This window comes from Oncorhynchus nerka, unplaced genomic scaffold (genome assembly GCF_034236695.1).
Source record: "Oncorhynchus nerka isolate Pitt River unplaced genomic scaffold, Oner_Uvic_2.0 unplaced_scaffold_2016, whole genome shotgun sequence".
NCBI classification, from domain to species: Eukaryota; Metazoa; Chordata; class Actinopteri; order Salmoniformes; family Salmonidae; genus Oncorhynchus; species Oncorhynchus nerka.
The window spans coordinates 37,795-55,926 of NW_027039308.1; the positions used below are offsets into that span (position 1 = coordinate 37,795).

At 46.2% G+C, this 18,132-nt stretch overlaps 1 long non-coding RNA gene across 1 annotated transcript; it reads right to left on the minus strand.

Moving 5' to 3' along the window:
- Positions 1-15,660: 15,660 nt before the first annotated feature.
- Positions 15,661-18,118, minus strand: LOC135567461 (uncharacterized). Its single transcript, XR_010462365.1, has 3 exons — positions 17,992-18,118; positions 15,920-16,017; positions 15,661-15,679 (listed from the first exon to the last, which is right to left on the minus strand). It is a non-coding gene; the product is annotated as an uncharacterized LOC135567461 (long non-coding RNA).
- Between the last annotated feature and the right edge of the window lie 14 nt (positions 18,119-18,132).

Sequence of the window (18,132 nt, forward strand, 5' to 3'; positions counted from 1 at the left end):
GGTGGCTGATAGAGACGCGCTTATCATCTGTTGGCCAGTAAAGGCACTGTACTCATCTTGTTGGCAGTAAAGACGCACTGCCATCATCTTGGTGCCCAGTAGAGACGCTACTCATCATCTGTTAGCTGATAAAGACGCACTGCCATCATCTGTGTTGATAAAGACACGCTGCCATCATCTTATGTTGATAAAGACGCGCTGCCATCATCTTGTGATCAGTGATGAGAGCACGCTGCCATCATCTGCGGTTGATAAAGAGCCACGCTGCCATCATCTTGATTGATGAAGACGCACTGCCATCATCTTGTTGTTGATAAGGACGCGCTGCCATCATCTTGATGTTGATAAAGGACGCGCGCTGCCATCATCTGGTGGCTGATAAGCGAGCGCTGCCATCATCTGGTGTTGATAAAGACGCACTGCCTCATCATCTTGTGATGATAAGAGACCGCTGCTCATCATCTGGTGTTGATAAGGACGCACTGCCATCATCTGTGTTGATAAAGAGACGCACTGCCATCATCTTGTGATGATAAAGACGCGCTGCCATCATCTTGGTGATGATAAAGGGCTCACTGCCCATCATCTTGCGGTGATAAAGACGCACTGCTTATCATCTCAATTATTTGAGTAAAGACGCGCTGCTCATCTGGTTAGCCCCAGTAAAGAGACGCACTGCCCATCATCTGTTGGTGAGTAAAGAGACACGCTGCCATCATCTTGTGCTGATGACACTGCCATCATCTAGTCTGCACTGCCATCTGTTGATAAAGACGCTGCCATCATCTTGATTGAGTAAGACACTGCCTCCTCATCTTGTGATGATAAGACGCTGCCGCATCATCTTGGGTATAAAGACGCGCTGCCCATCTATCTGTTGCTTTGATAGACACGCTGCTTATCATCTTATTGTTGATAAAAGGCGCGCTGCCCATCATCTGTGTTGATAAAGGGACGCTGCTCTCATCTTGTTGTTGATAAAAGACACTGCTTATCGTCTGTTGGCAGTAAAAGACGCACTATCATCATCTGTTGATAAAGACGCGCTGCTCATCATCTTGTTGATAAAGACGCACTGCTCATTATCGTTGTCTGATAAAGACGCGCTGCTCATCATCTTGTGTTGAGTAAAGAGACGCTGCTACATCATCTTGTTGGTTGATAGAAGACGCACTGCCATCATCTTGTTGTTGATAAGAGCGCGCTGCCATCATCTTGGTGTTGATAAAGGCTACGCTGCCCATCATCTTGTTGGTGATGAGGACCGCGCTGCCATCATCTTGGTGTGATAAAGACGCACTGCCATCATCTGTTGTTGATAAAGACACGCTGCTCTCATCTTGTTGTTGATAAAGGCTCGCTGCCATCATCTGTGGTTTGATAAGACGCGCTGCCATCATCTTGATGTCTGATAAAGACGCACTGTCATACATGCTTTGATAAAGACTGCACTGCTCTCATCTGTTGGCTGAGTAAAGACGCACTGCCATCATCGGTTGGCTGATAAAGACCGCACTGCTCATCATCTTGTTGCTGATAAAGAGCGCACTGCCATCATCGTTGCTTGATAAAGACACTGCCCATCATCTGTTGTTGATAAAGACACGCTGCCATCATCTTGTGGATTGATAAAGACACTGCCCATCATCTTGGTTGATAAAGAGGCCGCTGCCTCATATATTGGATGATAAAGGCCACTGCCCATCATCTTGATGATGAGACTGCACTGCCATCATCTTGATGTAAAGACACGCTGCCCATCATCTTGTTATTTGATAAAAGACACTGCCCATATATCTGGTGATAAAGACGCACTGCTATCGCAATGTTGTTGATAAGAGACGCTCTTTATATCATCTGTTGTTGATAAAGACGCATCATCATCTTATTGTTGATAAGAGACGCACTGCCCATCATCTTTGATGATAAAGGGCTCACTGCCATCATCTTGTTGATAAAGACACGCCTTATCATCTGTTGATGATAAAGACGCACTGCCATCATCTTGTGGATGATAAAGGAGCCGCACTCATCATCTTGTTGTTGATAAGGGACGCGCTGCCATCATCTTGGTGTTGATAAAGACGCGCACTGCCATCATCTGTGTTGATAGAGACCGCACTGCCATCATCTGTGGATGATAAAGACGCACTGCCATCATCTGTGCTGGATAAAGACGCACTGCATCATCTTGTTGTTGATAAAGAGCGCGCTGCCCATCATCTGTTGTTGATAAAGACGCACTGCCATCATCTTGTTGATAAAGACGCACTGCCATCATCGTGTTGTTGATGAAGACGCACTGCTATCATCTTGTTGTTGATAAAGACACGCTGCTATCATCTTGTTGGCCCAGTAAGACGCACTGCTATCATCTGGTATTTGATAAGAGACACGCTGCCCATCATCTTGGTGTTGATAAAGACGCGCTGCTCTTATCTTGTTGTTGATAAAGACGCACTGCCATCATCTGGTGTGTTGATAAGAGACGCGCTGCTCATCATCTTGGTTGCAGTAAAGACACGCTGCCATCATCTTATTTGATAAAAGACGCTGCCATCATCTTGTTATTTGATAAAAAGACGCGCTGCCATCATCTTGTGTTGATAAAGGAGCACTGCCCATCATCTTGGTGGCTGAGTAGAGACACGCTGCCATCATCTTGGTGATAAGAGGCACTCTCATCTTGTTGTTGATAAGGCTCACTTTCTATATCATCTTGGTGCTTTGATAAAGACGCACTGCTTATCACTCTTGTTGCTTTGATAAAAGACACTGCTCTCATCTTGTTGGCCCAGTAAAGACACACTCTCCTCTGTGATAAAAACACACTGCCATCCTCCGTTGCAGTAAAGACCTACTCTCCTCATCTTGGTGGCAGTAAATAAAACACGCTGCCATCATCTGTGCCCAATAAAGAAGCACACTGCTCTCTCTGTGCCCAGTAAAAACCACTTTATCTCTCTCTGTGCAGTAAAAACACACTGCCTCCTCCGTTGGCAATAAAACACGCTACTCTCCTCTGTTGGCTCAGTAAGAGACGCACTGCCATCATCTGGTTGCCCGATAAAGACACGCTGCCATCATCTGTGTTGAGTAAAGACACGCTGCCATCATCTTGATGGATGATAAAGACACGCTGCCCATCATCTTGTGTTGATAAGAGGCTCGCTGCCATCATCTTGGATGATAAGAGACGCGCTGCCATCATCTTGTGTGATAAAGACGCACTGCCCATCATCTTGTGGATTGATAAAGACGCGCTGCCATCATCTTGTTGTCTGATAGAGGCCGCTGCCATCATCTGTTGTTGATAAAGACACGCTGCTTCATCTGTGTGTTGATAAAGACGCGCTATATCATTGTGTGATAAAGACGCGCTCCATCATCTGTTGTTGATAAAGGCACGCTGCCATCATCTTGGATTGATAAAGGCTCGCTGCCCATCATCTTGTTTGATAAAGACACGCTGCTCATCATCTTGGTTGATAAAGGCTCGCTGCTCATCATCTGTTGGCCCATAAGGGAGCCGAACTCTCCTCTGTAAAGACACACTGCTCCTCTGTGCCCAAGTAAAACACACTTCTACTCCTGCGGTGGCAGTAAAGACACACTGCTTATCTCATCTGTGTAATAAAAAGCGCACTACCCTCCTCAAGTGCCCATAAACACACTACCCTCCTCTGTGGTGAGTAAAGACACACTGCCATCTATCTGTTGATGATAAAGACGCACTGCCATCATCTTGTTGATAAAGAGACACGCTGCCGTCATCTTGGATGATAAAGACGCTGCCCATCATCTGGTGATTGATAAAGACGCACGCTGCCATCATCTGTGGATGATAAAGACACGCTGCCATCTCATCTTATGTTGATAGGCCGCTGCCTCCTCTGTGATGAGCCGCACTACCACTCCTCTGTGTATTGATAAAGACACACTGCCCTCATCTTGTGTTTGATAAAAGGCCTCTATCTATCTGTTGTTGATAAAGGCACGCTGCCATCATCTGTGGATGATGAGAGCTCGCTGCCATCATCTTGTTGTTGATAGAGGCACGCTGCCATCATCTTGTTGCTGATAAAGACGCACTGCTCATCATCTGGTGTTTGATAAAGGCCGCGCTGCCATCATCTTGATTGTTGATGAAGACCGCGCTGCCTATCATCTTGTCGTTGATAAGAGACACGCTGCTCATCTTGGTTGATAGAAGACGCGCTGCCATCATCTTGTTGTTGATAAGAGACGCACTTGCTTCATCATCTGTTGATGATAAAGACGCGCTGCCATCATCTGTGATGATAGAGACACGCTGTCATCATCTTATTGATTGATAGAGACGCGCTGCCATCATCTTGTGTTGATAAAGACGCGCTGCCATCATCTTGATGTTGATAAAGACGCGCTGCCATCATCTGTGTTGATAAAGACACTGCTCATCATCTGGTTAGTTGATAAAGACACGCTGCATCTATCTGTGTTGATAAAGACGCACTGCCATCATCTGGTGCTCAGTGAAGGCGCACTGCCTATCATCTTGTTGTTGATAAAGACGCGCTGCTCATCATCTTGTTGGCAGTAAAGACACGCTGCCATCATCTTGTGTATGATAAGAGACGCACTGCTCATCTGTGTTGATAAGGCGCACTGCCATCATCTTGTTGATGATAAAGACGCACTGCCATCATCTGGTGGCTGAGTAAAGACGCGCTGCCATCATCTTGTTGTTGATGAAGACTACGCTGCCATCATCTTGGTGCTGATAAAGAGCACGCTGCCATCATCTTGTTGTGCAGTAAGACGCGCTGCTATCATGCTGTGGTGATAAAGAGCGCACTGCCATCATCTTGTTGCTGATAAAGACGCTGCTTATCATCTTGTTGTTGATGAAGACGCGCTGCATCATCTTGGTTGCTTCGAGTAAAGACACGCTATCATCATCTGTGTTGATAGAGGCGCGCTGCCATCATCGTTGGCTGAGTAAAGACGCACTGCCTATCTGGTAGCCCCAGTAAAGGCGCTGCCATCATCCGTTAGCCCCGATGAGACGCACTGCCTCATCTTGGTGATAAAGACACGCTGCCATATCTTGGATGATAAGAGACACGCTGCCATCATCTTGGTGATGATAAAGAATACTTTGCCATCATCGTTAAGTAAAGGGCCTTTTTCGCGCATCATCTTGTGGTGATGAAGACGCACTGCCCATCATCTTGGTTGAGTGAGGCCGCACTGCTTATCATCTGTTGTGATAAAGACACGCTGCCATCATCTGTTGTTGATAAAGAGACCCGCTTTCTTATCTGTGTTGATGGGACGCGAAAACAATATCATCTTGTTGTTGATAAAGACGCACTGCATCATCTTGGTGATGATAAAGGCGCGCTGCCATCATCTTGGATGATAAGGACTCGCTGCCATCATCTTGGTGTTGATAAAGACCGCTGCTATCATCTTGATTCGTTGATAAAGGGCGCACTGCCATCATCTTGTGGATGATAAGAGACGCTGCTGCCATCATCTGTGGTTGATAGAGACGCGCTGCCCATCATCTGTGGATGATGAGACCGCGCTGCCATCATCTGTGTTGATAAGAGACGCACTGCCATCATCTTAGTTGATAAAGGACGCGCTGCCATCATCTGTTGATAAAGAGCCACTGCTCATCATGGTGTTGATAAAGTACGCTGCCCATCATCTTGTTGTTGATAAAGACGCGCTCTCTATCTGTGTTGATAAAGACGCACTGCCATCATCTGTGTTGATAAAGACTCATGCCATCATCTATCGGTGATGAAGACGCGCTGCCATCATCTGTTTGATAAAGAGCGCGCTGCTCATCATCTTGTTTGACAGTGAAGGGCTGCTCATCATCTGTTGTGATAAAGACGCACTGCTCTCATCTTGATGTTGATGAAGACGCACTGCCATCATCATCTGGTGGCCCAGTAAAGACGCTGCTCATCATCTTGTTGGTGATAAAGACGCACTGCCATCATCTGTGTTGATAAAGACGCGCTGCCATCATCTTGATGTTGATAAAGAGCGCACTGCCCATCATCTGTGGTTGATAAAGACGCACTGCCATCATCTTGTTTGATAAAGACGCACTGCCATCATCTGTTGGTGATAAAGACACTCTGCTGTCATCATCTTGTTGATAGAGACGCACTGCCTATCATCTTGTTGTGATAAAGACGCACGCTGCCATCTATCTGTTGTTTGATAAAGGCACACTGCTCTCATCTGTTGGCCCAGTAAAAGACGCACTACTATCATCTGTTGGATAAAGACGCTGCCACTCATCATGTTGGCAGTAAAGGCCTGCTCTGCTCATCTTGTTGGCCCAGTAAAGACGCAGCTGCCATCATCTGTTGTGATAAGACGCACTGCCATATCATCGTGCTGATGATAAAGACACGCTGCTATCATCTTGTTGTGATAAGAGACGCACTGCCATCATCTTGTTTGATGAAGGCACGCTTGCTCATCATCTTGATGGCTGATAAAGACGCACTGCCCATCATCGTTGGCTGATAGAGACGCGCTGCCATCATCTTGGTTGATAAAGACGCGCTGCCATCATCGTGTGTTGATGAAGACGCGCTGCTTATCATCTTGTTGTTGATAAGGACTCACTGCCATCATCTTGTTGATAAAGACACGCTGCCCATCATGCGTGTTGATAAAGACGCACTGCCATCATCTTGTGTTGATAGAGGCCGCACTGCCATCATCTTGTGGTGATAGAGACGCACTGCCATCATCTTAGTGTTGATAAAGACGCACTGCTTGTCATCATGTGTGTTGATAAAGGACGCACTATCATCATCGTTGTTGATAGAGACACGCTGCCATCATCTGTGTTGATAAAGACGCTGCCATCATCTTGATGGTTGATAAGAGACTCGCTGCCATCATCGTTGTTGATAGAAGACGCACTGCCATCATCTTGGTTGATGAGACTGCGCTGCCATCATCTATGTTGATAAGAGACGCGCTGCCATCATCTTGGTTGATGAAGAGCGCACTCGCCATCATCTTGTGTGATAAAAGGACGCACTGCCATCATCTGTGTTGATAAGAGACGCGCTGCCCATCATCTTGTTGTTGATAAAGACACGCTGCCATCATCTGTTGTTGATAAAGACGCGCTGCCATCATCTGTTGATGATAAAGGACTCACTGCCATCATCTTGTTGCCCAGTAAAGACGCACTGCTCATCATCTGTGCCCAGTAAAGACACACTGCATCCATCTTGTTAGCTGATAAAGACACGCTGCCCATCATCTGGTGGCTGATAGAGCCACGCTGCTCATCATCTGTTGCCCAGTAAAGACGCGCTGCCATCATCTTGTTGATAAAGGCACGCTGCCATCATCTGTAGTTGATAAAGACGCACTGCCATCATCTTGACGATGATAAGGACGCACTGCCATCATCTGGTGGTTGATAAAGACACGCTGCCATCATCTGTGGACTGATAAAGAGACGCTGCCATCATCTGTGGATGATAAAGGGCACGCTGCCATCATCTGTGTTGATAAAGACACGCTGCTTATCATCAATTTGTTGATAAACGCACTACTCTCATCTTGGTGACCAGTAAAGACACACTCCCCTCATCTTGTTGTTGATAAAGAGCCACGCTGCACCATCATCTGGGATGATAAAGACTCACTGCCATCATCTTGTTGATAAAGACGCATACCTCCTCTATCTTGTGGTAAAGACACGCTGCCTCCTCTGTGATGATAAAGGCTCACTGCCACTCATCTTATTGTTGATAAAGTACACTGCTGCCATCATCTTATTGGATGATAAGGCTCACTGCCATCATCTTGTTGTTGATAAAAAGAACGCAGTATCATCTTATTGTTGATAAAGCCGCGCTGCCATCATCTTAATGGATATAAGGCCGCGCTGCCATCATCTTATTGTTGATAAAGAGGCGCTGCCCATATCTGGTTGATAAAGGCTGCACTGCCCATCATCTGTGATCAGTAAAGACGCGCTGCCATCATCTGTGTTGATAAGGGCTGCACTGCTATCTCATCTGTTGGCCCAGTAAAGACGCACTGCTCATCATCTTGTTGCCTGATAAGAGACACACTGCTATCATCTGTTGGCAGTAAAGGCCGCACTGCCCATCATCCGTTGCTAGATAAAGAGCACTGCTCTCATCTTATCTGTTGGCAGTAAAGACGCGCTGCTCATCATCTTGTTGCTTTGATAAAGACGCGCTGCCACTCATCTTGTTGTTGATAAAGACGCACTGCCCATCATCTTGTGGCTGATAAAGACGCGCTGCCATCATCTTGTTGTTGATAAAGACACGCTGCCATCATCTTGTGTTGATAAAGACGCACTGCTCATCATCTGTTGGCGATAAAGACGCGCTGCCATCATCTGTTGTTGATAAAGACGCACTGCCTATCATCTGTGTGATTGATAAAGACGCACTGCCATCATCTTGTTGTTGATAAAGACGCACTGCCATCATCCTGTGGATGATAAAGACGCATGCTATGTCATCTTGTTGTTGATAAAGAGTCACTGCCATCATCTTGTATTTGATAAAGACGCACTGCCCATCATCTTATTTGATAGGCCGCTGACATCTGTTGTTGACCCATCATCTTATTGTTGATAAAGACACGCTGCATCATCTTGTGGTGATGAAGACGCACTGCCCATCATCTGTTGGTGATGAGACGCGCTGCTTATCATCTTGTTTGATGAGACGCTGCTTATCATCTTGTTGTTGATAAAGAAGACGCTGCCCATCATCTTGGTGTTGATGAGGCCGCGCTGCTTATCATCTGTTATTTGATAAAGACGCACTGCCATCATCTTGCTTGATAAAGACACGCTGCCCATCATCTTGTTGATAAAGACACGCTGTCATCTTGTTGTTGATAAAGAGATATATATCTTGGTGTTGATCTTGATCATCTTGATAAGTAAAGACGCTGCTTATCATCGGTTTGATAAAGGCCTTTGCCATATCTGTGTTGATAAAGACACTGCCATCATCTTGATTTGTGATGAGAGCCGCGCTGTCATCTTGTTGGCTGATAAAGACGCACTGCTCTAATAATAATATGGTTTGATAAAGGGAGCCTGCCATCATCAGGTTGATAAAGACGCACTGCCATCATCTTGTTATGGCCCAGTAAAGAAGACCGCTGCCATCATCTTGTTGATAAGACGCACTGCCCATCTCTGGTGCCCAGTAAAGACACTGCCCATCATCTGTGGATGATAAAGACACGCACTTTCATCATCTTCTTGTTGATAAAGGGCTCACTGCCATCATCTGTGTAGCGTTCCAGTAAAAGACGCTGCCATCATCATACGGTAGCTGATGAGCCTCTGCCCATCATCTTGGTTGGAGTAAAGAGAACGCGCTGCTCATCATCTGTTGGCCGTAAGGCCGCGCTGCCATCATCATCGGTTGTTGATAAAGACGCACTGCTCTCATCTTGATGGCTGAGTAAAGACGCGCTGCCATCATCAGTTGTTGATAAAGAGCGCACTGCCATCATCTGTGGTAGTGATAAGAGACGCGCTGCCATCATCTTGGTTGATGAGACCGCGCTGCCATCATCTTGTTGATAAAGACGCACTGCCTATCATCTGTGGTTGATAAAGACACGCTGCCATCATCTTGTTGTTGATGAAGCTGCGCTGCCATCATCTTGTGGATGATAAAGACGCACTGCCATCATCTTGTTTGATAAAGACGCACTGCCATCATCTTGGTGATAAGGGCACGCTGCCTATCATGTGTGTTGATAAAGACGCGCTGCCTCATCTTGGTGTTGATAGAGACGCACTCATCATCTTGTTGTTGATGAAGAGCGCACTGCCATCATCTTGGATTGATAAGGGCTCACTGCTCATCATCTTGTTGTTGATAAAGACGCGCTATCATCTTATTGTTGATAAAGACGCGCTGCCCATCATCTGTTGGATGATAAAGACGCGCTGCCCATCATCTTGTGTTGATAAAGACGCGCTGCCATCATCTTGGTGTTGATAAAGACGCACGCTGCCATCATCTTGTTGATGAGGACGCGCTGCCTCATCATCGTGGTTGATAAAGAGCGCGCTGCCATCATCTGTGCTTGATAAAGACGCACGCTGCTATCATCTTGTTGTTGATAAGAGACACGCTGCCCATCATCTTGTGATGATAAAGACGCACTGCTATCATCTGTGTTGATAAAGAGCCGCACTGCCATCATCTGTGGTGATAAAGACACGCTGCTCATCATCTTGTGGTGATAAAGGCCGCTGCCATCATCTGTTGCTGATAAAGAGCCACGCTGCTATCATCTGTTGCTGATAAAGACACGCTGCCATCATCTTGGTGATGATAAAGACACACTGCTCTCATCTTGTTGCTGATAAAGACACGCTGCCCATCATCTGTGCTGAGTAAAGACGCACATGCTCATCATCTGGTGCTGATAAAGAGCCGCGCTGCCATCATCTGTGGTGATGAAGACGCGCTGCCATCATCTTGTTGTTTGATAAAGACGCACTGCCATCATCTGTGTTGATAAAGACGCGCTGCCATCATCTTGTGTTGATAAAGACACGCTGCCATCATCTTGTTGTTGATAAAGACACGCTGCTCATCATCTGTTGATGATAAGACGCACTGCTCATCATCTTGTTGTGATAAAGACACACTGCCATCATCTGTGTGTTGATAAAGACACGCTGCTCATCATCTTGTTGTTGATAAAGACGCGCTGCTATCATCTTGTTGCTGATAAAGGCCACTACCATCATCTGTTGTTGATAAAGACCACGCTGCTCATCATCTTGTTGGCCAATGAAGACGCACTATGCCACTCCTCTGTTGCTTGATAAAGACACACTGCTCATCATCTGTTGTCCAATAAAGACACACTGCTCATCATCTGTGGCTGATAAAGACGCACTGCCCATCACTCAGTTGCTGATAAAGAGCACTGCTCATCATCTTGTTGCTTGATAAAGGCCACTGCCATCATCGCGTGCTGATAAAGACGCACTGCCATCATCTTGGTGTTGATGAGACGCTGCCTCATCATCTTGGATTGATAAAGACCGCACTGCCATCATCTTGTGTTGATAAAGACTCGCTGCCATCATCTTGCGTTGATAAAGACGCGCTGCCCATCATCTTATGTTGATAAGACGCACTGCCCATCATCTTGATGTTGATAAGAGACGCGCTGCCATCATCTTGTGTGGCTGATAAAGACGCACTGCCATCATCTGTGGTTGATAAAGACGCCGCTGCCATCATCTGTTGTTGATGAAGACGCACTGCTATCATCTTGTTGTTGATAAGGACGCACTCCATCATCTTGATGTTGATAAAGACACCTGCCATCATCCTGCGTGATGATAGAGGCTCGCTGCCATCATCTGTGTTGATAAGAGACGCACTGCCATCATCTTGTTGGTTGATAAAGGCTCACGCTGCCATCATCTTGGTTGATAAAGAGACACTGCCTATCATCTTGGTTGATAAGAGACGCACTGCCGATCATCTTGGCGTTGATAAAGACGCGCTGCCATCATCTTGTTGATATAAGACGCGCTGCCATCATCTTGTGGTTGATAAAGACGCGCTGCCATCATCTTGTTGTTGATAAAGACGCACTGCCATCATCTGGTGGATGAGTAAAGACGCACTGCCATCATCTGTGGTCGATAAAGACGCACTGCTCATCATCTTGTTGTTGATAAAGACACTGCTATCATCTGGTGGCCTGATAAAGACGCACTGCTCTATCATGTTGCTGAGTAAAGACACGCTGCCCATCATCTTGTTGGTGATAAAGACACGCTGCTCATCATCTTGGTGTTGATAAAGACGCGCTGCCATCATCTTGGCTTGATAAAGACGCACTGTCATCATCTTGTGGCTGATAAAGCGCGCTGCCCATCCTCTGTGGCCAATAAAGGGCACACTACCCTGCCCTGTGATGATAAAACATACTGCCTATCCTCTGTGATAATGAGGCACTGCCCCCTCATAGATGATGAGAGTAAGGCACTTATCATCTTGAATGATAAAGGATTACTGCTCTCTATCCCAGTAAAGCTCACTGCCCATCATCTTGAATAGATAAAAACCACTGCCATCATCTTGGTGGCGAATTAGTAAAAGACGCACTGCTCATCTGTGAATGATAAAACCATGCTATATTTGTGGATGATAAAGACCATGCTGCCATATCTGTGATGATAAGGCCATAAAGGCCCTGTGATAATCATGCTGGTATGTGATGATAAAAGCCATGCTGCCCTCCTGTGATGATAAGGCCATACTACCGTCACTGTTGATGATAAAGGCGGTGCCACTCATCTGGTGCCCAGTAAAGACACACTGCCCTCTATCTGTTGCCCAGTAAAAACGCACTGCTCTCCTGTGTGATCTTAAGACCATCCCTGGCAGTAAAGACACACTATATATCGTTGTTGATAAGAACGCCTTGCTCATCATCTGTGTGTTGATGAAGAGCGCACTGCCATCATCTTGTTGTACAGTAAGAGCACTGCTCATCATCTTGGTTGTGATAAAGAACGCGCTGCTCATCATGCTTGATGTTGATGAAGACGCGCTGCTATGTCATCTTGTTGGCCAGTAAAGACGCGCTGCTCATCATCTTGTGATTGATAAAGACACGCTGCCATCATCTTGTTGATAAAGACGCACTGCCATCATGCGTGTTGATGAAGACGCGCTGCCATCATCTTGGTGTTTGATAAAGACGCTCTGCCATCATCTTGTGTTGATAAGGGCACTGCTCTCATCTCGGTGGCCCAGTAAAGACGCACACTGCCATACATCGGTCGTGATGAGACACACTGCCATCATCGTTGCTTGATAAAGACACACTATCATCATCTGTTGATGAGTAAAGACGCACTACTCATCTGTGGTTGATAAAGACGCACTGCCCTCCTCAGTTGGCCAGTAAAGACACGCTGCTCTACCATCTGTTGGCTGATAAAGGCACACTGCCCTCCATCCGTTGGCTAGTAAAGGCGCTGCCATCATCTGTTGCTTGATAAAGACACACTGCCCTCATCTGTGCCCAGTAAAGACGCACTGCTCATCATCTGTTGCTGATAAAGAACTGCCGCTCTCATCATCTGGTGGTGATAAGAGACGCACTGCCATCATCTGTGGCTGATAAAGACGCACTGCCCATCATCTGTGCTCAGTAAAGGCGTGCTGCCATCATCTGTGGCAGATAAGGACGCGCTGCCTCATCTGTTGCTTGATAAAGACGCGCTGCCCTCATCTTGTTGGCTGAGTAAAGACGCACTGCCACTCCTCTTGCTGTGATAAAGACACACTGCCCATCATCTTGTGGCTGAGTAAAGACACACTGCTACTCATCTTGTGTTGAGTAAAGGCCACTGCTCTCATCTTGTGTTGATAAGGGCTCGCTGCCATCATCTTGTTGTGCCGAGTAAAGACACGCTGCCATCATCTTGTGTGATGATAAAGACGCCTGCTCATCATCTTGGTCTGATAAGACGCACTGCCATCATCTTGTTGCTGATAAAGAGCCGCACTGCCATCATCTGGTTGATAAAGACGCACTGCTCTCCATCTGTTGGCCAGTAAAGACACGCTGCCATCATCTTGTTGCTGATAAAGACGCACTTTGCCACTCATCTTGTTGCCAGTAAAGACGCACTGCCATCATCTGTTGTTGATAAAGAGACGCACTGCTCTCCATCTTGTTGCCCAATGAAGCACGCTATACATCTTGGTGTCGAGTAAAGAGCCACCTGTCATCCTGTTGGTAGTAAAGACGCATGCTCTCCATCTGTTGTTGATAAAGACGCACTGCCCATCCTCGTGTGACGCCAGTAGACTCACTCATATCCTCTGTTAGCAGATCAGAGCGCACTGCCACTCATCTGGTGCCGAGTAAAAGACGCACTGCCATCATCGTCTTGGTTGATGAGAGCACTTTGCTCTCATCTTGTTGGCAGTAAGGAGCTCACTGCCATCATCTGTTGTTGATAAAGACGCACTTGTGCCTATCATCTATTGGCTCGATAAAGACGCTGCTGCTCATCATCTGGTGTTGATAAAGACGCCCTGCCCATCTATCTTGTGCAGTGAAGACGCCTGCCATCATCTGTGGCTAATAAAAGACGCACTGCCATCATCATGCTTTGACCTAAAGACACACTGCCACTCATCTGCTTGATAAAGACACGCTGCCCTCTTATCGTGCCTAGATAAAGACACTGCCACTCATCTTGTTAGCTGATGAGACACGCTGCCATCATCTGCACTGATGAGGCCACTGCCTCTCCATCGTGCAGTAAGGACGCACTGCCTCTCCTCTTGGCAGTAAAGGCCGCGCTATTGCTCCTCTGCTTAGTAAGACGCGCTGCCTATCATCTGTTGATAAAACACGCTGCCATCCATCTGTGCAATAAAACACACTACCCTCCCCTCTGCCCAATAAAAACACTAACCTCCCCTCTGCCCAATAAAAAAACACTACCCTCCCCTCTGCCCAATAAAACACACTACCCTCCCCTGTGCCAAAGAAATCTAAAATAAAATAATACTCAAAGCAACAACAAAAGTTTGACAACTCTCTCCTATTTTGATCTAAACAGTACATTTCAAACTGTCCCTTGGCAAAAGACAATCCAGACCAGTTTATCTGAAAAGCTTAAAAGACATCCCATCACAAATAGTCACATGCAAACAGACAAACACTGACCTCCCAGGTCTGACTGAGCGGCTAACTGCTGCGGTGTTCAGACCCATAACGATGGCAAAGAAAGAGTTGAGGTTCCTCTGGGCTTTACAGCTGAGGGAAATAAAGAGTGACACACTGTTAACACCAGCTTCTACAGTGATGATACAGAAATACAAACTGCAATTCCTCACTAAACCACAGGAGGGGCATCCTGTCATGCAGACCTCACTATAATAGAGTGTTGTGCAGAGTTCTGTAGTTGAAGTATTGGGCCCTTAGTGAAATGGACCAATCATACTGCTCTACTTCTGTAGAAGAAGACATCATATTTTGAGGATGTAACAACACTGCTCTAAATGCTGGAGCCCACTATGTTGTGGTCAGAGAAGAGAAGATTAGAGAAGAAGAGAGCTCACTGGGCAGCGATTTTGATGAACTTCTTGATGAGCTGGACTCTGTTGCAGGCGTAGGACATCAGGACTTCTGTCATCACCCACAGCTGTACCTCATTGCAGCGCTGCAGCAACAGCTCAGCGCCACCATGTAGCCACTGCTGGCATGACGGCTGAGCGTGAAGTACACCAGCTCTTGCTGTAGTGGAGAGAGACAGGACAGGACACGGGTGAGCTTGTAGAAAGCTTTGAATCACTAATATCTTTAACTGTATCTAAATGGCACCCTATTCCCTTTATAGTGCACTGCTTTTGACCAGGCTCTATGGGCCCTGGTAAAGGTGCACTATAGTGAATCAGGTGCCAACTGGGCTGCATGCATAGTCTAGGTGATGGACAAAGTTGATGTCACGGACCTCATGTATTGAGTTGAAAGACACTCCAGTCAAAGTTTGTAAGGGTGACAGCCACGTCCCATGTGTTCATACTCAGCATGCGAGCTGACCTCTGTTGTAGCTCTCGTTGTCTGTGAACGGGCTCTGAGAGGAGAAGGAATATGTTATGTTCTGTTGGGGCATGTTAGAACATGTTCTTTTCTGCTGTGATATGACCCTGTAGGATATGGGCTGGAAGCATCCCAGTAGAATCAGAATATAATGTGATAAACCAAATGCAGAAGTAGCTTGACAGGAGGCCTGAGGACTGTCACCTCTGCTAGATTCATTCACATTGTAGCCTGCTGAGGAACTGCATTGAAGTGGACTCATTGTGATTCCTACCATGACTTCACTCAGGTCCTTTCTGCACACGTGCAGCCTCCCCACTGCTGTCAGCGAATCAGAGTAGAGCCTGTCCTGAGGCTTCAGGAGCAGTTTCTCTGGAGGAAGCATCACACACAGCACAGCCATTAGAAATATGTCAGCCAAGTGACTACCTGCTATCTGGGGTAGATAAGTGTCCCAGTGGCGGGTTGGTTCTGTTTCTACAGTAGTCAGTCAGTGTAGGTTGGTTCTGTTCTACTGTAGTCAGTCAGTGTAGGGTTGGTTCTGTTCTACTGTAGTCAGTCAGTGTAGGGTTGGTTCTGTTCTACATGAGTCAGTCCAGTGTAGGGTTGGTTCTGTTCTACTGTAGTCAGTCAGTGTAGGGTTGCTTCCGTTCTACTGTAGTCAGTCAGTGTAGAGTTGGTTCTGTTTCTGTAGTCAGTCAGTGTAGGGTTGGTTTCTGTTCTACTGTAGTCAGTCAGTGTAGGGTTGGTTCTGTTCTACTGTAGTCAGTCAGTGTAGGGTTGGTTCTGTTCTACTGTAGTCAGTCAGTGTAGAGTTGGTTCTGTTCTACTGTAGTCAGTCAGTGTAGGGTTGGTTCTGTTCTACTGTAGTCAGTCAGTGTAGGGTTGGTTCTGTTCTACATGAGTCAGTCAGTGTAGGGTTGGTTCTGTTCTACTGTAGTCAGTCAGTGTAGGGTTGGTTCTGTTCTACATGAGTCAGTCAGTGTAGGGTTGGTTCTGTTCTACTGTAGTCAGTCAGTGTAGGGTTGCTTCTGTTCTACTGTAGTCAGTCAGTGTAGGGTTGGTTCTGTTCTACTGTAGTCAGTCAGTGTAGGGTTGGTTCTGTTCTACTGTAGTCCAGTCAGTGTAGAGGGTTGGTTCTGTTCACATGGGTCAGTCAGTGTAGGGTTGGTTCTGTTCTACTGTAGTCAGTCAGTGTAGGGTTCTGGTTCTCAGTGTATTCTACATGAGTCAGTCAGTGTAGGGTTGGTTCTGTTCTACATGTGTCAGTCAGTGTAGGGTTGGTTCTGTTCTACTGTAGTCAGTCAGTGTAGGGTTGGTTCTGTTCTACTGTAGTCAGTCAGTGTAGGGTTGGTTCTGTTCTACATGAGTCAGTCAGTGTAGGGTTGGTTCTGTTCTACTGTAGTCAGTCAGTGTAGGGTTGGTTCTGTTCTACATGAACAATCTCTGGTCTAATGTCCATTGCTCGTGTTTCTTGGCCCAAGCAAGTCTCTTCTTCTTATTGGTGTATTTTAGTAGTGGTTTCCTTGCAGCAATTCGACCATGAAGGACTGATTCACTCAGTCTCCTCTGAACAGTTGATGTTGAGATGTCTGTTACTTGAACTCTGTGAAGCATTTATTTGGGCTGCAATCTGAGGTGCAGTTAACTCTAATAAACGTATCCTCTGCAGCAGAGTTAACTCTGAGTCTTCCTTTCCTGTGACGGTCCTCATGAGAGACAGTTTCTTCATAGCGCTTGATGGTTTTGCGACTGCACTTGAAGAAGCTTTCTTGAAGTTCATGAAATGTTCCGCATTGACTGACCTTCATGTCTTAAAGTAAGGATGGCTGTAATTTCTCTTTGCTTATTTGAGATGTTCTTGCCATAATATGCACTTGGTATTTGACCAAATAGGACTATCTTCTGCATACCACCCCTACCTTGTCACAACTGATTGGCTCAAACACATTAAGAAGGAACGAAATTCCACAAATGAACTTTTAACAAGACACCTGTTAATTGGAATGCCTTCCAGGTGACTACCTCATGAACCTGGTTGCTAAGAGTGAGCAAAGCTGTCGTCAAGGCAAAGGGTGGTTACTTTGAAGAATCTCAAATATAACATTGCTTGTTCTGATATTTCCTAAGTTCTCTGTATTTTTCTGGATTCTGTGTGTGTGTAGGTATTACTGCACAGTTGGAGCTAGAAACACAAGCATTTCGCTGCACTTGTGGTAACATCTGCAAATCTGTGTATGTGACTAAAAAACGTTCGATTTGATATGATTTCGACAAGCAGGCGGTCAGACAGACAGACCATTGAAACTCTGGTGAATCCATGTGTGTTAAGTTGTGGTTAGTTACCTCCAGGGTAGGTGACAGCCAGCAGGACCAGCTCCTCCAGTGTGTTGTATTAGGTATGGTTAGGTTAGGGTTAGATTAGATACCTCCAGGGTAGGTGACAGTCAGCAGGACCAGCTCCTCCAGTGTGTTGTGTTGTATTAG